This window comes from Bombina bombina, chromosome 7, assembly GCF_027579735.1.
Source record: "Bombina bombina isolate aBomBom1 chromosome 7, aBomBom1.pri, whole genome shotgun sequence".
NCBI classification, from domain to species: Eukaryota; Metazoa; Chordata; class Amphibia; order Anura; family Bombinatoridae; genus Bombina; species Bombina bombina.
The window spans coordinates 3,262,018-3,283,694 of NC_069505.1; positions in this window are offsets into that span (position 1 = coordinate 3,262,018).

The window sequence follows — 21,677 nt, forward strand, 5'->3', positions numbered from 1 at the left end:
CATAAGTTTTCGCTGCTTTCAGACTCCCATTGATTCCTATGGCATCCGCGGCCTCCAGGCTTGCGGATTGAAAACCAGGTACGCTAGGCCGGAATAGTGGCGAGCGTACCTGTTAGCAGTTTGATAACTTGCAAAAGTAGTCAGTGCCAAATTTGTATTTGGAACATCTGTAATGACGTAAGTGTGATAGACCCCTCTGTCCTGGAACTATGTGACTCTCCTGGTTAATTTGTGTGGATTCGTATGATTTCCTGTCCGTACTTCCCCGTTCGTTTATTTTTTTTTTTTTAATCTCCCGAACACCGCTGAAACTGCCAACCTCCCTACGGATTATGGATTCGGGCATTATGTTTAAGTCACCCTGTGCCCATTGTAGGTACAGGGTGTGAATCCTACAGTACTAAAGGGGTTAACTCTCTCCTTGTTCAGTTTTTGAGAAACTGTATTTTCTGATACAGGTTTTCCTGGCATCAGCTATTGTTTACTGTAATTAGGTTTAGATGATACGCTTTCACCTTGTTTAATCCCCTCCAGAGTCCAGACTGCTAGGTGCCAGGAAGGAATCCATTGTTTTCTTGTGTTTGATTGTTTAATTGTTTATGTAATGTATTTTTATTGTATCCTGTAAAAGGGGGGTTTTTCCTCTAGCCATGGAGATAATTGGATTTCTTCCCAATTATCTCCAGGATAGAGAGGAGGGTTTTTCTGGTACCAGGTGGGAGACCTGCTTAAATACCGGGCATGTAGCCCTCAATAAAGATATTCCTGTTTTACCCTCAGACGGAGCTTGGTCTCGTGTTTGGGGGGAATTGCTACTTTGGATTATTTTTTTTTGCCTGTTTTAGGAGAGAAAGATTTCGTGTATTTTCCCCGTTGGTGTATTAACTGGGTTTGTGTGTTGCTATTACCGTATTAAGGGCATCTTTCATCTGGTATTAACCCTCGATATCCGGGTTATACCATAACAACTGGTGGCAAGCGACGGAAGAGCAACTACACATCCGAACCTAATGGGAGTACCGTATGAAAGGCTGAAAAGAGCTACCCTTAAAGACCTGCTAGAACAACAGGGCTGAAAAGACAGTAACTTCAGGAAGAGGGAGATTATTACAATACTGACCGAGATGGATGGAGTACCAGGGACCGAAGGAACCAATGGGGAAGGAACCAATGGGCCCAGCATATCAGACAGAACCCCCGAAGAAGCAAGCTTTGACCAGGAGGTTAAAATAAGACTGGCACATTATGGCCCCAACCCGACAACAGAAATTATCGACCGGGTCATAGCCACTGTGGAGGCCAACCTACTTCGCCAAAGCGGCGCTGCAGCAGCCCAAGTCACAGCAACCCCAGTGGAAAAGAGAAAAGTACATTTTGCAGCTCTTAAAAACTTCATTGAAACAGAAGGAGAGATTGATGGGTACCTTGCGGATTTTGAGAGGCAATGTGCCCTACACAAGGTACCCGCAGAGGACTGGGTCACGATATTATCCGGAAAATTATCCGGCTGGGCCAGCGAGGCTTTTCGGGCCATTCCGGATGAGGAAGTCAGGGATTATAATGCTGTAAAAGAGGCTCTGCTTTCCAGGTATGCAGTGACACCAGAGGCATACAGGAGGCGGTTCAGAGACACTGTTAAACTAGCTGGAAATTCTTACGCCGAGTGGGCATGTAGGGTGCACCGCACAGCAGATCACTGGATGGCGGTGTTACAAACTGCTGTTTGTAACTGGCCCTTTAAATGGAAAATTGCCCTGCTTCCCTGGATTTTGGAGAAGCCTATTTGCCAGCTGTTACGGTTACCCTTAGTCTCGCTGAGAGATGGACCGCTTAGTAGCCTGGATCCCTATTGCTAAAGAGGGGAGAAGCTGCTTTCCATAGTATTCTATATGAGTCTCGCAAATATAGAATAATCTCCCTTAGCTGTAGTACAGCTAGGATACCCTTCTGCCCACAAAAACGAGTCAACGCTGCGATTGAGGGTCAAACAAGAACTCAGGACTGGGATGCCCAGCCTGCTTTTTATTAAGGTTACATGCACACAGGGCACTCCCAGGGGGAGAGGGGGGGGAAGCACAAAATCCCCCATCACACATTTAGATAGAGAGCACTGTCCTTTGACAGGCCACAATAGGATTACAGTACTTAAGATAACAAGTTTACAAGTTCATCTTATCAATTAGCAGTCTGGCTCCAGAGGTGATTAGACAATGGGATTGGTTATCCCTAAACTTAGAGCTGAGGCTAGCAAAAATGTGTATTTAGGCAATAGTTTCTAAAAGCTGAAAAAAAAGAGTTAACTCTTTATGAAATGATACTTGTTACGGTTTTCTTGGAGCCCTTCTTAGGCGCTGGCTTGCTGGTTCAGGCATTGCTGCTGGGAAATAAGCTCTTCACAACAAAATAACTAATGCTTCTGTAACACCAGCCTCCTTCCACATGACTATGGCCCCTGGAAGATTGTGCCCCTGAGGACATATTGACTTTTGTTGGGTGTGTGTGGCCCTTTAAGAACCGTCTGGGGACATATTGTGACTTTGGTGAACAATGCCCCTTTAAGACTATGTCCCCAGACCTGTGAAATGACTTGTCCCTGGCTTTCTCCCACTTGGTTCAATTTCATTGTGTGCCATTAAGTGCTATGTGACAGACCCTTCGGTCAGAACTACAGAGATAACTTTGTTCAGCTTCAAGAAGCATTCTAAATACAAGTTTGCTGGGATCAGCTCTAATTAAGTTTAGTGATAAACTTTCCCATTGTCTAATCAGACTAGTATTGATAAGGTGGACTGCATTGTTTTATTGTGTGTAATGTTATCTGCTGAAGTAAATGTTGTGGCCTGTCAAAGGGAGTGTCTATCTAATATCAAATGTGTGATGGGGGATTTTATGCCTCCCCCTGAGAGTGTCCTGTTTGCATGTAACCTCAATAAAAAGCAGGCTGTGTGCTCCAGCACATCAGACCTATTTTTGACCCTCTAACTTGCAGCTTTGACTCATGTTTGTAGGGGACAGCTTATAATCACTACAGGGATTGCTATGTTTTTCATACTCCCTTAGCTACAGGGATTGCTACAGAAGCAAGAGGTTCGCCTACTGGAGCCTGGTCGTAGGTCCAGGGCGCAGAGCAGACGGCGAGATACCAGCCCAGCAGCGGTGGTTCATATAGTCTGCATTACTGATGGTGGCTACGCAGCAGTTATAGTGTCCACGGTGCTGCTGCTCCTTTGGTGAGCGCTAGGAGCATCCTTTTCTACGGTCCAACTTCCAGCCAGCCTGGAGGCAACCGTAACATTTGGTGGCAGCGGTGGGATTGGCGTCCTAGCGCTAGGAGCATCCTTTTCTACGGTCCAACTTCCAGCCAGCCTGGAGGCAACCGTAACATTTGGCGGCAGCGGTGGGATCGCGTCCTAGCGCAAGGAGCAGCACCACAACAGCACTGGTATCGTAGGAGAGTAATTGAGGGCAACGCTAGCCACTGCGCAGCGTCCCTACCTACAGCAGCATGGAGCTGACAAGACACTGGTCAGAACCCTGTGAAGAGCACCTCAACCTGATCCGTCGCTATGAGGGCGCTGATTTCGTTCCAGAGGTAAAGAGGCGGCTAGTCCGATATGGTCCAGACCCTGCACAGGAGGTAGTCAGTCGCCTCATCCGGGAATTGGCTACTGAGAACGAAGCGGCACGAGCCTTTGAGCGCCAACTGTGGAGTTTGAGGGTATGGACACCTGCTCTCTCTACCCAGCCGCAGCATGTTCCACAGGGAGAGGAGAGCAGCGACCTCCCTCCCCAGCGGCAGTATACTGTGCAGAGGGAAGAGACAACCTGTCTCCTTCCCCAACCCCAACCAGAGATACCAGAGGCAGCAGGCCTCATAGACTGGTCCTGGGAGGACCCCCAGCAGGCAGGTGGAGATGGGACCGCAGTCTCTCTACCGGCCCTACAGGGATGCTGGGCAGGCGGCCCAGATCCCCAGCGACAGACCCAGCTACAGGGAGGGGAGAGCATCGACCTCCCTCCCCAGCCGGAGTGTGCCTTCCAGGGAGAGGAGACAACCGGTCTCTCTCCCCAGCCGCAGCATGTTCTACAGGAAGCTGAGAGCATCGACCTCCCTTCCCAACGGCCGCCGGAGTATCAGGAGGAGGAGGTAAGCCAATCTCACCCTCCCCAGCTAACTCCTAACTTGGGCCCAGGGTTAACAGTGGAGATGTTAACCCCCACTGACTCCCACGTTCCCTTTGCCACCGGGCAGGACTATGCCCCAATTCCCCCAGCAGAAGAGCTGGCATCAGGACAGAGCGCTGCTGGCCTCTGCCCTACAGACCTTGTCCTTGTTACAGAACTGGCCTGCAAACCCCTCACCCCAGCAGAAGCGCTGGCACCAGGGCAGAGTGCCGCTGGCCTCTGCCCCCCAAGTACCATCAGCTATTTGCCCAGCTGCGCCAGGAAGGCAGAGGATGCTACACTTTCATCCTACAACCTGGAACTTACAGGCCAGTACTACGTATTGTGGGGGGGCAACTTTGCTGCTAACGATTATTTGTGGGTGGGTTGCGAGACTAACTTAGGCACTGACCGGCAGAAGGTCAGGTGCCTGGTTAGTCTCCCTCCAAAAGGGGAGATATGTTACAAACTGCTGTTTGTAACTGGCCCTTTAAATGGAAAATTGCCCTGCTTCCCTGGATTTTGGAGAAGCCTATTTGCCAGCCTCCTTCCACATGACTATGGCCCCTGGAAGATTGTGCCCCTGAGGACATATTGACTTTTGTTGGGTGTGTGTGGCCCTTTAAGAACCGTCTGGGGACATATTGTGACTTTGGTGAACAATGCCCCTTTAAGACTATGTCCCCAGACCTGTGAAATGACTTGTCCCTGGCTTTCTCCCACTTGGTTCAATTTCATTGTGTGCCATTAAGTGCTATGTGACAGACCCTTCGGTCAGAACTACAGAGATAACTTTGTTCAGCTTCAAGAAGCATTCTAAATACAAGTTTGCTGGGATCAGCTCTAATTAAGTTTAGTGATAAACTTTCCCATTGTCTAATCAGACTAGTATTGATAAGGTGGACTGCATTGTTTTATTGTGTGTAATGTTATCTGCTGAAGTAAATGTTGTGGCCTGTCAAAGGGAGTGTCTATCTAATATCAAATGTGTGATGGGGGATTTTATGCCTCCCCCTGAGAGTGTCCTGTTTGCATGTAACCTCAATAAAAAGCAGGCTGTGTGCTCCAGCACATCAGACCTATTTTTGACCCTCTAACTTGCAGCTTTGACTCATGTTTGTAGGGGACAGCTTATAATCACTACAGGGATTGCTATGTTTTTCATACTCCCTTAGCTACAGGGATTGCTACAGAAGCAAGAGGTTCGCCTACTGGAGCCTGGTCGTAGGTCCAGGGCGCAGAGCAGACGGCGAGATACCAGCCCAGCAGCGGTGGTTCATATAGTCTGCATTACTGATGGTGGCTACGCAGCAGTTATAGTGTCCACGGTGCTGCTGCTCCTTTGGTGAGCGCTAGGAGCATCCTTTTCTACGGTCCAACTTCCAGCCAGCCTGGAGGCAACCGTAACAGGCGGGGTGCCAAGTCATATCCGGGGAAGAGGTGCTGCAGCTATTCCTGTTGGAACATTGCTTCGACAAGTTATCCGCAGGCGTTAGAGAGTGGGTTCGGGACCGTAAACCCTCCACACTGCATGAAGCTGCTCGCCTGGCAGATGAGTATACGGATGCCCGCAAACTGGACACTGCTGCCACTAAGACCCCTTCCAGAGTGGAGTACCGACACACAGTCACCCCAGCAGCTACCGGTTACCAACCCCCAGCACACCACTCTACAGCACCACCTCCAGCCATGAACTATCCTCAGCCAGCCCGGTTCAACTCACGAGACTACTCGCAGCCAATTCGGTGCTTCGGATATAAACAACTAGGGCACAAAAGACCAGAGTGTCCACTAAACACAGCGAACCAAGTCCTGGAGGAGACCCGCCGGCGGAAACCCACGTAACCCCCAGCCTGCTGCCCACTGCGTAGAGGAGGAAGAATGCTGGGGCATCCTACATGAAGCAGACCCCGTGCAAGCTGCCCACCTGGATAACCGACAACAGCTCTGGCAACTGGTTAAAGTGAATGGGAAGGAGGTCAGTGGTCTACGAGATACTGGTGCTACCATGACCTTGCTCCAAAAGAACTTGGTGTCTGAGAACCAGCACACTGGAGACACTGTGGCTGTGAGGGTAGCAGGGGGCGCTGTGTTCCGCCTACCTGTTGCCCAGTTACATTTGGATTGGGGAGTGGGCGCTAGACATGTGAATGTGGGGGTCATGAAGGATTTACCAGCTGATGTTCTCCTTGGAAATGACTTGGCCCCCCTTGTTTCTGCCTACACTCCAATGGGTCCCACTGATGTTAACCCTGTGACTACCCGTGCCCAGACCCGTGCCGCCGAGACTGACCCACCTGCTGCTGAGACCCAGGTAAGACTCTCTCCCCCGACTTGTACCCTAGATCAGGCCTCCCGGGAGGGAAACCCGGGAGGATCCGAACCTTCAGAAGTATAGGGCTAGGGCAGATGCTGGAGAAGAGGGGGTAGATGGGGAACGTTATGAGTGGGTGGGGGATAGGCTATATAGAATCCCTAAACCTTCCCAGAAAAGTACTGCCCCTCCGCAGAATCAGCAGCTGGTGGTGCCTGCAAAATACCGGCAAGAGATTCTGCGGATTGGGCATGATGTACCATTAGCTGGACATCTAGGGTCCCACCGCACAGCTCATAGGATCACCCAAAATTTCTTCTGGCCCAATTTTAACCGAGATGTGCGGGTATATTGTAGTACTTGTGACACCTGTCAATGGGTGGGTAAGCGGGGGGATCACCCAAAAGCTAGGCTTATGTCTATGCCTATCATTGGGGAACCCTTTTCCCGCATAGCCGTTGACATTGTGGGTCCACTGGCCAGAGCTAGTCCATCAGGTAAGAAGTATATTCTCACCGTGGTGGACTATGCCACTCGTTACCCAGAGGCATTAGCACTGTCTAATATAGAGGCAGAGACAGTAGCTGATGCCCTGGTTAAGGTTTTTACTAGGGTCGGGTTCCCTAAGGAGATTCTCTCCGATCAGGGGACCCTGTTTACCGCTGTGCTCACCCAGCAGCTGTGGAAGGTGTGCGGCATTAAACCGCTGCTCAGTTCACCTTATCACCCACAGACTAACGGTCTCTGCGAGCGCTTTAATGGCACCCTCAAGCAGATGCTGAGGACACTTGCAGAGACTGGGAGCGATTTCTGCCACATCTGTTATTTGCATACAGAGAGGTGCCCCAGGAATCTACTGGGTTCTCTCCCTTTGAGTTACTCTATGGGAGAAGGGTCCGCAGACCACTGGATCTCATTAGAGGACACTGGGAGGGAGAGACAGAGCAGGAGGGGACCCTCATAGTACCATATGTCCTGGAACTCCGGGACCACATGGAGAAACTGTCCCTGATGGTAAGGGAGCATCTCCAGGTGGCCCAGGGGAGACAGAAGAGGTGGTACGATCGGGGTGTCTGGCAGCGGGTCTTCCAGGTTGGACAGAAAGTTTTGGTGCTCAAGCCTGTGAGGACAAACAAGATGCAAGCATCTTGACAGGGCCTGTATAAGGTGTTAGCTCAGGTGTGTGATACTACCTATATTATAGCCAGCTGTGCAGATGAAAGGATCCAGCTATCCTTTCATGTGAACATGCTGAAGGAGTATCAGGAGAGGCCAGAGGATGTCGCTGCAGTGTGTGCCCCTGCTGCAGATGACCCAGAGAATTTACCCCTGCCCGACTTACTAAAGAAGGACCCCCAGACTGACCCCACTAGTCTTGTGCAGCTAGGGGACCGGTTAAGCCCTACAGAGAAGGTACAGTCAAGACAGCTTCTATGGGAGAAGCAGGCAACGTTCTCCCAAGAGCCCGGCTACACTACCCTAGCTGTACATAAGGTAGAGACCACTGGACAGAATCCCCTGCGACAGCCCCCCTACAGTATCCCCGAAGCAGTCCGAGAAGGAATGCGGAAGGAGATACAGGAGATGGCTCGGCTGGGAGTCGCCTGTAGTCCTGGTACCTAAGAAATATGGGACCACCCGGTTCTATGTGGACTACAGGCGGCTCAATAAAAGGACCACCACTGACGCCTACCCGATCCCCCGGGTAGACGAATTACTAGACCGTATTGCTAGGGGACGCTATCTGAACTATGTAAGTATATTTAGCAGATAGAAGTATATTTGTTTTTGCAGCTCAAATATAAGCCAATATTATTGCGAGATGTTGATCCCAGTCTTATTAGAAGCTATGTAAGTATATTTGACAGACAGAAGCATATGACAAATATGCCATGAAAGAGTGGACTTAAGTGGTTGGATGTGAACTGATACTTTTTGTTGTCTTGTAATTGTTTTGTTCACTTCGGTAGCACTCCCACAATATGTGTGCTTAGATTAAACAGTCCTTTTGTGGTGGGCTTAACCAAAAAAAAACCTTTGTTGTATCTTTGAATAGGGAGCTGACCAAATCGCTCCCCTTTGGTTAATGCACGCCACCCAACCCAGGTGTGTTCCAGATAAATTGTGATATACTTAATAAACTAGAAAGCTTTACACTGTGTAGAGATGACTTGCTGCAGTGTGGAAACTGGTTAGAGTTAGGACCAGTCTAATATGGGACACCTTGTAAGTGGTGACTGGCTTAGCAGAATATGATCATATTGTGTGACTAAGATCCCTATTTTATTTAAATTTAAACAGGCAATATTTTGCAGCATAAATATAAGTCAATATTATTGTGAGATGTTTATCCCAATCTTATTTGAACTATGTAAGTATATTTAGCAGACTGAAGTTTTTATTTAAATTTAAAGGCATATTTAACAGGCAATTTTTTGCAGCATAAATATAAGTCAATATTATTGCGAGATGTTAATCCCAATTTTATTTGAACTATGTAAGTATATTTAGCAGATGGAAGTATATTTGTTTTTGCAGCTCAAATATAAGCCAATATTATTGTGAGATGTTGATCCCAATCTTATTAGAAGCTATGTAAGTATATTTGACAGACAGAAGCATATACAAATATGCCATGAAAGAGTGGACTTAAAGGGACACTGAACACAAATTTTTTCTTTTGTAATTCAGAAAGATCATGCAATTTTAAGCAACTTTCTAATTTACTCCTATTATCAATTTTACTTTGTTCTCTTGCTATCATTATTTGAAAAAGAAGGTGTTACAGTACCAACAGGATACCAAGGGTTAATACCAGATGAAGGATGCTCTGAGTGTGGGATCAGCAACTCACAACCCAGCCAGTCCCCCCCCCCCCCCCTCAAACATGAGACCAGGCTCCACATTGAAGGTTAAAACAGAATGCTTTATTGAGGGCTATGTGCCCAGTATTTATGCAGGTCTGACCCCAGATGGGGGGTTGAAAGAATATTGTACATTAGATAGAGGGAAAATGCCCTTTGACAGGCCACGATAGAATTACATTACTTAAGCAGATAAACAAGTTAGTCTTTCTTATCACCTGGGCGTCTGCTCTCTGGATGTGTTTAAACAATGTATGTTTATCACTAAACTTAATTACAGCACACAATAGCTGATGCCAGCAACCTGTCTTTAGAAAATAGCTTCTTAAAGCTGAACAAAGTTAACTCTTTCAGTACTGACAGAAGGGTCTGTCACAGAAGGCATCTAAGCTTTTTTTTGTTTCAGTACTCTGGACAGCACTTTTTTATTGGTGGATGAATTTATCCACCAATCAGCAAGGACAACGCAGGTTGTTCACCAAAAATGGGCCGGCATCTAAACTTACATTCTTGCATTTCAAATAAAGATACCAAGAGAATGAAGAAAATTTGATAATAGGAGTAAATTAGAAAGTTGCTTAAAATTTCATGCTCAATCTGAATCACGAAAGAAAAATTTTGGGTACAGTGTCCCTTTAAGTGGTTGGATGTGCACTGATACTTTTTGTTGTCTTGTAATTGTTTTGGTCACTTCGGTAGCACTCCCACAATATGTGTGCTTAGATTAAACAGTCCTTTTGTGGTGTGCTTAACCAAAAAACCCCTTTGTTGACGCTATCTGACCACCATCGACCTGTGTAAGGGCTATTGGCAGATTTCCCTGGCCGAGGATGCTATCCCCAAGTCGGCATTTGTAACCCCATTTGGCCTGTACCAGTTTAAGGTCATGCCCTTTGGGATGAAGAATGCTCTGGCTACCTTCCAGCGTATGGTGGACAGACTCCTCGATGGCTTCCAGGAAATTGCTTGTGCATACCTGGACAACATTGTGGTCTACAGTGAGTCCTGGGAGGAACACCTAGTCCATGTAGGGGTGGTCCTGGACAAGATTCGGGCCACTGGCCTGACCTTGAAACCAGACAAGTGCCATCTAGGTATGGCTGAAGTACAGTACTTGGGTCACAGAGTTGGGTGTGGGAGCCAGAGACCGGAGCCAGCCAAGGTAGAGGCTGTGGCTAACTGGCCCACACCTATCACTAAGACCCAAGTGCTAGCCTTCTTGGGGATGGCAGGGTACTACCGACGTTTTGTCTACTACAGTACTATCGCCAAGCCCCTGACTGACCTGACTAAGAAGAACCTCCTTAAGCAGGTCCTGTGGTCTCCAGCTTGTGAAGCCACGTTTCAGGCACTGAAGCAGGTTCTTGTGAATGCCTCTGTCTTGGCTGCCCCAGTCCCTAACAAACATTTTCTCGTTCATACAGATGCTTCCATGTATGGACTGGGGGCTGGGGAGGATGGAGGAGAGCACCCTGTCGCATACTTAAGCAGAAAGTTGTTACCTCGAGAAGTAAGTTATGCGGTAGTGAAGAAAGGAATGTTTAGCCCTGGTCTGGGCACTGAAGAAGTTGAGCCCTTATTTATACGGACAGGAATTCTCTCTCATAACGGACCACAATCCCTTAGTCTGGCTTAACTGGGTCTCAGGAGACAATGGTAGATTGCTGTGGTGGAGTTTAGCCCTCCAACCCTATAACTTCACCATCAGCTACCGGCCCGGTAAGCAGAACGGGAATGCAGATGGATTGTCCTGGCAAACTGACATTCCTACCACCTCCTAGTCCGGTCATCCCCAAGTTAACCTGCCAAAGGGTCAAGCCGGGTCTGCCGGAGTGTCCCACAAGGAGGGAGCCGTGTGACAGACCCCTCTATCCTGGAACTATGTGGCTCTCCTGGTTAATTTGTGTGGATTCGTATGATTTCCTGTCCGTACTTCCCCATTCGTTTATTCTTTTTTAATCTCCCGAACCCCGCTGAAACTGCCAACCTCCCTATGGATTATGGATTCTGGCATTATGTTTAAGTCACCCTGTGCCCATTATAGGTACAGGGTGTGAATCTAACAGTACTAAAGGGGTTAACTCTCTCCTTGTTCAGTTTTTGAGAAAACTGTATTTCCTGATACAGGTTTCTTGGAATCAGCTATTGTTTACTGCAATTAGGTTTAGGTGATACGCTTTCACCTTGTTTAATCACCTCTAGAGCCCAGACTGCTAGGTGCCAAGAAGGAATCCATTGTTTTCTTGTGTTTGATTGTTTATTTGCTTATGTATTGTAATTTTATTGTATCCTGTAAAAAGGGCGTTTTTCCTCTATCCAGTGAAATAATTGGATTTCTTCCCAATTATCTCCAGGATAGAGAGGCGAGGTTTACTGGTACCAGGTGGGAGACCTGCTTAAATAACGGGCATGTAGTCCTCAATAAATGAGATTCCTGTTTTACCCTCAAGACGGAGCTTGGTCTCGTGTTTGTGGGGAAAAGTTACTTTGGATTATTTATTTTTTTTGCCTGTTTTAGGAGATAAAGATTTTGTCTATTTTCCCCGTTCGGTGTTGCTATTCCCGTATTAAGGGCATCTTTCATCTGGTATTAACCCTCGATATCCGGGTTATACCATAATACTCATATCCTGTGTGTGTGTTGCTTCTGTGTATTACCTGACATACTGTACTCATATCCTGTGTGTGGTGCTACTGTGTATTACCTGACATACTGCACTCATATCCTGCCTGTGTAGTGCTTCTGTGTATTACCTGACATACTGCACTCAGATCCTGTGTGTGGTGCTACTGTGTATTACCTGACATACTGTACTCATATCCTGTGTGTGGTGCTACTGTGTATTACCTGACATACTGCACTCATATCCTGCCTGTGTGGTGCTACTGTGTATTACCTGACATACTGCACTCATATCCTGTGTGTGGTGCTACTGTGTATTACCTGACATGCTATACTCATATCCTGTGTGTGGTGCTACTGTGTATTACCTGACATACTGCACTCATATCCTGTGTGGGGTGCTTCTGTGTATTACCTGACATACTGTACTCATATCCTGTGTGTGGTGCTACTGTGTATTACCTGACATACTGCACTCATATCCTGCCTCTGTGGTGCTTCTGTGTATTACCTAACATACTGCACTCAGATCCTTTGTGTGTGGTGCTTCTGTGTATTACCTGACATACTGCACTCATATCCTGTGTGTGTGGTGCTTCTGTGTATTACCTGACATACTGCACTCAGATCCTGTGTGTGTGGTGCTACTGTGTATTAGCTGACATACTGTACTCATATCCTGTCTGGGTGGTGCTACTGTGTATTACCTGACATACTGCACTCATATCCTGTGTGTGTGGTGCTTCTGTGTATTACCTGACATACTGCACTCATATCCTGTGTGCGTGGTGCTACTGTGTATTACCTGACATACTGTACTCATATCCTGTCTGGGTGGTGCTACTGTGTATTACCTGACATACTGCACTCATATCCTGTGTGTGTGGTGCTTCTGTGTATTACCTGACATACTGCACTCATATCCTGTTTGCGTGGTGCTACTGTGTATTACCTGACATACTGCACTCATATCCTGTGTGTGTGTGGTGCTACTGTGCATTACCTGACATACTGCACTCATATCCTGTGTGTGTGGTGCTTCTGTGTATTACCTGACATACTGCACTCAGATCCTGTGTGTGTGGTGCTACTGTGTATTAGCTGACATACTGTACTCATATCCTGTCTGGGTGGTGCTACTGTGTATTACCTGACATACTGCACTCATATCCTGTGTGTGTAGTGCTACTGTGTATTACCTGACATACTGCACTCATATCCTGTGTGTGTGGTGCTACTGTGTATTACCTGACACACTGCACTCAGATCCTGTGTGTGGTGCTACTGTGTATTACCTGACATACTGCACTCAGATCCTGTGTGTGTGGTGCTACTGTGTATTACCTGACATACTCTACTGCACTCAGATCCTGTGTGTGTGGTGCTACTGTGTATTACCTGACATACTGCACTCATATCCTGTGTGTGTGGTGCTACTGTGTATTACCTGACACACTGCACTCATATCCTGTCTGTGTGGTGCTTCTGTGTATTACCTGACATACTGCACTCATATCCTGTGAGCGTGGTGCTACTGTGTATTACCTGACATACTGCACTCATATCCTGTGTGTGTGGTGCTTCTGTGTATTACCTGACATACTGCACTCAGATCCTGTGTGTGTGGTGCTTCTGTGTATTACCTGACATACTGCACTCATATCCTGTGTGTGTGGTGCTACTGTGTATTACCTGACATACTGCACTCATATCCTGTGTGTGTGGTGCTTCTGTGTATTACCTGACATACTGCACTCATATCCTGTGTGCGTGGTGCTTCTGTGTATAACCTGACATACTGCACTCAGATCCTGTGTGTGTGGTGCTACTGTGTATTACCTGACATACTGCACTCATATCCTGTGTGTGTGGTGCTTCTGTGTATTACCTGATATACTGCACTCATATCCTGTGTGTGGTGCTTCTGTGTATTACCTGACATACTGCACTCATATCCTGTGTGTGTGGTGCTACTGTGTATTACCTGACACACTGCACTCAGATCCTGTGTGTGGTGCTACTGTGTATTACCTGACATACTGCACTCAGATCCTGTGTGTGTGGTGCTACTGTGTATTACCTGACATACTCTACTGCACTCAGATCCTGTGTGTGTGGTGCTACTGTGTATTACCTGACATACTGCACTCATATCCTGTGTGTGTGGTGCTACTGTGTATTACCTGACACACTGCACTCATATCCTGTCTGTGTGGTGCTTCTGTGTATTACCTGACATACTGCACTCATATCCTGTGAGCGTGGTGCTACTGTGTATTACCTGACATACTGCACTCATATCCTGTGTGTGTGGTGCTTCTGTGTATTACCTGACATACTGCACTCAGATCCTGTGTGTGTGCTGCTACTGTGTATTACCTGACATACTGCACTCATATTCTGTGTGTGTGGTGCTTCTGTGTATAACCTGACATACTGCACTCAGATCCTGTGTGTGTGGTGCTACTGTGTATTACCTGACATACTGCACTCATATCCTATGTGTGTGGTGCTTCTGTGTATTACCTGACATACTGCACTCAGATCCTGTGTGTGTGGTGCTTCTGTGTATTACCTGACATACTGCACTCAGATCCTGTGTGTGTGGTGCTACTGTGTATTACCTGACATACTGCACTCATATCCTGTGTGTGTGGTGCTACTGTGTATTACCTGACATACTGCACTCATATCCTGTGTGTGGTGCTTCTGTGTATTACCTGACATACTGCACTCATATCCTGTGTGTGTGGTGCTTCTGTGTATTACCTGACATACTGCACTCATATCCTGTGTGTGTGGTGCTACTGTGTATTACCTGACATACTGCACTCATGTCCTGTGTGTGTGGTGCTACTGTGTATTAGCTGACATACTGCACTCAGATCCTGTGTGTGTGGTGCTACTGTGTATTACCAGACATACTGCACTCATATCCTGTGTGTGTGGTGCTACTGTGTATTACCTGACATACTGCACTCATATCCTGTGTGTGTGGTGCTTCTGTGTATTACCTGACATACTGCACTCAGATCCTGTGTGCGTGGTGCTTCTGTGTATAACCTGACATACTGCACTCAGATCCTGTGTGTGTGGTGCTACTGTGTATTACCTGACATACTGCACTCATATCCTGTGTGTGTGGTGCTTCTGTGTATTACCTGACATACTGCACTCATATCCTGTGTGTGGTGCTTCTGTGTATTACCTGACATACTGCACTCATATCCTGTGTGTGTGGTGCTACTGTCTATTACCTGACATACTGCACTCATATCCTGTGTGTGTGGTGCTACTGTGTATTACCTGACATACTGCCCCAGTCCCTAACAAACATTTTCTCGTTCATACAGATGCTTCCATGTATGGACTGGGGGCTGGGGAGGATGGAGGAGAGCACCCTGTCGCATACTTAAGCAGAAAGTTGTTACCTCGAGAAGTAAGTTATGCGGTAGTGAAGAAAGGAATGTTTAGCCCTGGTCTGGGCACTGAAGAAGTTGAGCCCTTATTTATACGGACAGGAATTCTCTCTCATAACGGACCACAATCCCTTAGTCTGGCTTAACTGGGTCTCAGGAGACAATGGTAGATTGCTGTGGTGGAGTTTAGCCCTCCAACCCTATAACTTCACCATCAGCTACCGGCCCGGTAAGCAGAACGGGAATGCAGATGGATTGTCCTGGCAAACTGACATTCCTACCACCTCCTAGTCCGGTCATCCCCAAGTTAACCTGCCAAAGGGTCAAGCCGGGTCTGCCGGAGTGTCCCACAAGGAGGGAGCCGTGTGACAGACCCCTCTATCCTGGAACTATGTGGCTCTCCTGGTTAATTTGTGTGGATTCGTATGATTTCCTGTCCGTACTTCCCCATTCGTTTATTCTTTTTTAATCTCCCGAACCCCGCTGAAACTGCCAACCTCCCTATGGATTATGGATTCTGGCATTATGTTTAAGTCACCCTGTGCCCATTATAGGTACAGGGTGTGAATCTAACAGTACTAAAGGGGTTAACTCTCTCCTTGTTCAGTTTTTGAGAAAACTGTATTTCCTGATACAGGTTTCTTGGAATCAGCTATTGTTTACTGCAATTAGGTTTAGGTGATACGCTTTCACCTTGTTTAATCACCTCTAGAGCCCAGACTGCTAGGTGCCAAGAAGGAATCCATTGTTTTCTTGTGTTTGATTGTTTATTTGCTTATGTATTGTAATTTTATTGTATCCTGTAAAAAGGGCGTTTTTCCTCTATCCAGTGAAATAATTGGATTTCTTCCCAATTATCTCCAGGATAGAGAGGCGAGGTTTACTGGTACCAGGTGGGAGACCTGCTTAAATAACGGGCATGTAGTCCTCAATAAATGAGATTCCTGTTTTACCCTCAAGACGGAGCTTGGTCTCGTGTTTGTGGGGAAAAGTTACTTTGGATTATTTATTTTTTTTGCCTGTTTTAGGAGATAAAGATTTTGTCTATTTTCCCCGTTCGGTGTTGCTATTCCCGTATTAAGGGCATCTTTCATCTGGTATTAACCCTCGATATCCGGGTTATACCATAATACTCATATCCTGTGTGTGTGTTGCTTCTGTGTATTACCTGACATACTGTACTCATATCCTGTGTGTGGTGCTACTGTGTATTACCTGACATACTGCACTCATATCCTGCCTGTGTAGTGCTTCTGTGTATTACCTGACATACTGCACTCAGATCCTGTGTGTGGTGCTACTGTGTATTACCTGACATACTGTACTCATATCCTGTGTGTGGTGCTACTGTGTATTACCTGACATACTGCACTCATATCCTGCCTGTGTGGTGCTACTGTGTATTACCTGACATACTGCACTCATATCCTGTGTGTGGTGCTACTGTGTATTACCTGACATGCTATACTCATATCCTGTGTGTGGTGCTACTGTGTATTACCTGACATACTGCACTCATATCCTGTGTGGGGTGCTTCTGTGTATTACCTGACATACTGTACTCATATCCTGTGTGTGGTGCTACTGTGTATTACCTGACATACTGCACTCATATCCTGCCTCTGTGGTGCTTCTGTGTATTACCTAACATACTGCACTCAGATCCTTTGTGTGTGGTGCTTCTGTGTATTACCTGACATACTGCACTCATATCCTGTGTGTGTGGTGCTTCTGTGTATTACCTGACATACTGCACTCAGATCCTGTGTGTGTGGTGCTACTGTGTATTAGCTGACATACTGTACTCATATCCTGTCTGGGTGGTGCTACTGTGTATTACCTGACATACTGCACTCATATCCTGTGTGTGTGGTGCTTCTGTGTATTACCTGACATACTGCACTCATATCCTGTGTGCGTGGTGCTACTGTGTATTACCTGACATACTGTACTCATATCCTGTCTGGGTGGTGCTACTGTGTATTACCTGACATACTGCACTCATATCCTGTGTGTGTGGTGCTTCTGTGTATTACCTGACATACTGCACTCATATCCTGTTTGCGTGGTGCTACTGTGTATTACCTGACATACTGCACTCATATCCTGTGTGTGTGGTGCTACTTTGTATTACCTGACATACTGCACTCATATCCTGTGTGTGTGGTGCTTCTGTGTATTACCTGACATACTGCACTCATATCCTGTGTGTGTGGTGCTACTGTGTATTACCTGACACACTGCACTCATATCCTGTCTGTGTGGTGCTTCTGTGTATTACCTGACATACTGCACTCATATCCTGTGAGCGTGGTGCTACTGTGTATTACCTGACATACTGCACTCATATCCTGTGTGTGTGGTGCTTCTGTGTATTACCTGACATACTGCACTCAGATCCTGTGTGTGTGCTGCTACTGTGTATTACCTGACATACTGCACTCATATTCTGTGTGTGTGGTGCTTCTGTGTATAACCTGACATACTGCACTCAGATCCTGTGTGTGTGGTGCTACTGTGTATTACCTGACATACTGCACTCATATCCTATGTGTGTGGTGCTTCTGTGTATTACCTGACATACTGCACTCAGATCCTGTGTGTGTGGTGCTTCTGTGTATTACCTGACATACTGCACTCAGATCCTGTGTGTGTGGTGCTACTGTGTATTACCTGACATACTGCACTCATATCCTGTGTGTGTGGTGCTACTGTGTATTACCTGACATACTGCACTCATATCCTGTGTGTGGTGCTTCTGTGTATTACCTGACATACTGCACTCATATCCTGTGTGTGTGGTGCTACTGTGTATTACCTGACATACTGCACTCATATCCTGTGTGTGGTGCTTCTGTGTATTACCTGACATACTGCACTCATATCCTGTGTGTGTGGTGCTACTGTGTATTACCTGACATACTGCACTCATATCCTGTGTGTGTGGTGCTTCTGTGTATTACCTGACATACTGCACTCATATCCTGTGTGTGTGGTGCTACTGTGTATTACCTGACATACTGCACTCATATCCTGTGTGTGTGGTGCTTCTGTGTATTACCTGACATACTGCACTCATATCCTGTGTGCGTGGTGCTTCTGTGTATAACCTGACATACTGCACTCAGATCCTGTGTGTGTGGTGCTACTGTGTATTACCTGACATACTGCACTCATATCCTGTGTGTGTGGTGCTTCTGTGTATTACCTGACATACTGCACTCATATCCTGTGTGTGGTGCTTCTGTGTATTACCTGACATACTGCACTCATATCCTGTGTGTGTGGTGCTACTGTCTATTACCTGACATACTGCACTCATATCCTGTGTGTGTGGTGCTACTGTGTATTACCTGACATACTGCACTCATATCCTGTGTGTGTGGTGCTACTGTGTATTACCTGACATACTGCACTCATATCCTGTGTGTGTGGTGCTACTGTGTATTACCTGACATACTGTACTCATATCCTGTGTGTGTGGTGCTACTGTGTATTACCTGACATACTGCACTCATATCCTGTGTGTGTGGTGCTACTGTGTATTACCTGACATACTGCACTCATATCCTGTGTGTGTGGTGCTACTGTGTATTACCTGACATACTGCACTCAGATCCTGTGTGTGTGGTTCTTCTGTGTATTACCTGACATACTGCACTCATATCCTGTGTGTGTGGTGCTTCTGTGTATTACCTGACATACTGCACTCATATCCTGTGTGTGTGGTGCTACTGTGTATTACCTGACATACTGCACTCATATCCTGTGTGTGTAGTGCTACTGTGTATTACCTGACATACTGCACTCATATCCTGTGTGTGGTGCTTCTGTGTATTACCTGACATACTGCACTCATATCCTGTGTGTGTGGTGCTTCTGTGTATTACCTGACATACTGCACTCATATCCTGTGTGTGTGGTGCTACTGTGTATTACCTGACATACTGCACTCATATCCTGTGTGTGTAGTGCTACTGTGTATTACCTGACATACTGCACTCATATCCTGTGTGTGGTGCTTCTGTGTATTACCTGACATACTGCACTCATATCCTGTGTGTGTGGTGCTTCTGTGTATTACCTGACATACTGCACTCAGATCCTGTGTGTGGTGCTTCTGTGTATTACCTGACATACTGCACTCATATCCTGTGTGTGTGGTGCTACTGTGTATTACCTGACATACTGCACTCATATCCTGTGTGTGTGGTGCTACTGTGTATTACCTGACATACTGCACTCATAGCCTGTGTGTGTGGTGCTATTGTGTATTACCTGACATACTGCACTCATATCCTGTGTGTGTGGTGCTACTGTGTATTACCTGACATACTGCACTCATATCCTGTGTGTGTGATGCTACTGTGTATTACCTGACATACTGTACTCATATCCTGTGTGTGGTGCTACTGTGTATTACCTGACATACTGCACTCATGTCCTGTGTGTGTGGTGCTACTGTGTATTACCTGACATACTGCACTCATATCCTGTGTGTGTGGTGCTACTGTGTATTACCTGACATACTGCACTCATATCCTGTGTGTGTGGTGCTACTGTGTATTACCTGACATACTGCACTCATATCCTGTGTGTGTGGTGCTACTGTGTATTACCTGACATACTGCACTCATATCCTGTGTGTGTGATGCTACTGTGTATTACCTGACATACTGCACTTATATCCTGTGTGTGTGGTGCTACTGTGTATTACCTGACATACTGCACTCATATCCTGTGTGTGTGGTGCTTCTGTTTATTACCTGACATACTGCACTCAGATCCTTTGTGTGTGGTGCTTCTGTGTATTACCTGACATACTGCACTCATATCCTGGGCTCGATCACTCCCAGCCGGGCCATCTCCTGTATCTCCTTCCGCATTCCTTCTCGGACTGCTTCGGGTATACGGTAGGGAGGCTGTCGCAGGGGATTCTGTCCAGGAGTCTCTACTTTATGTACAGCTAGGGTAGTGTAGCCGGGCTCTTGGGAGAACGTCGCCTGCTTCTCCCACAGGAGCTGTCTTGCCTGTACCCTCTCGGTAGGGTTCAACCGGTCCCCTAGCTGCACAAGACTAGTGAGGTCAGTCTGGGGGTCCTTCTCTAATAAGTCGGGTAGGGGTAAGTTCTCTGGGTCATCTGCAGCAGGGGCACATACTGCGGCTACGTCCTCTGGCCTCTCCTGATACTCCTTCAGCATGTTCACATGAAAGGATCGCTGGATCCTCTCATCTGCACAGCTGGCTATAACATAGGTAGTATCACACACCCGGGATAACACTTTATACGGGCCCTGCCAAGATGCTTGCATCTTGTTGGCTGTTACAAACTGCTATTTGTGACTGGCCCTTTAAATGGAAGGTTGCCCTGCTTCCCTGGATTTTGGAGAAGCCTATTTGCCAGCCTCCTTCCTCATGACTATGGCCCCTGGAAGATTGTGCCCCTGAGAGTATGTTGACTTTTGTTGGGTGTGTGTGGCCCTTTGGGAACCGTCTGGGGACATATATCGTGACTTTGGTGAACAATGCCCCCTTTAAGACTATGTCCCCAGACCTGTGAAATGACTTGTCCCTGGCTTTCTCCCACTTGGTTCAGTTTCATTGTGTGCCATTAAGAGTTAAATTTTGTTCAGCTTCAAGAAACCTATTCTAAATACAAGTCTGCTGGGATTAGCTCTAATTAGGTTTAGTGATCAACTTTCCCATTGTCTAATCAGACTAGTATTGATAAGGTGGACTGCATTGTTTTATTGTGTGTAATGTTATCTGCTGAAGTAAATGTTGTGGCCTGTCAAAGGGAGTGTCTCTCTATCTAATATCAAATGTGTTGTTACGGTTGCCTCCAGGCTGGCTGGAAGTTGGACCGTAGAAAAGGATGCTCCTAGCGCTCACCAAAGAATCATCAGCACCATAGTCAGCAATCCCTGTAGTGATATTAGCTGAAGCTGTCCCCTACAAACATGAGTCAAAGCTGCAAGTTAGAGGGACAGAAAATAGGTCTGATGTGCTGGAGCACACAGCCTGCTTGTTATTGAGGTTACATGCAAACAGGACACTCTCAGGGGGAGGCATAAAATCCCCCATCACACATTTGATATTAGATAGAGAGACACTCCCTTTGACAGGCCACAACATTACTTCAGCAGATAATATTACACACAATAAAACAATGCAGTCCACCTTATCAATACTAGTCTGATTAGACAATGGGAAAGTTGATCACTAAACCTAATTAGAGCTAATCCCAGCAGACTTGTATTTAGAATAGGTTTCTTGAAGCTGAACAAAATTTA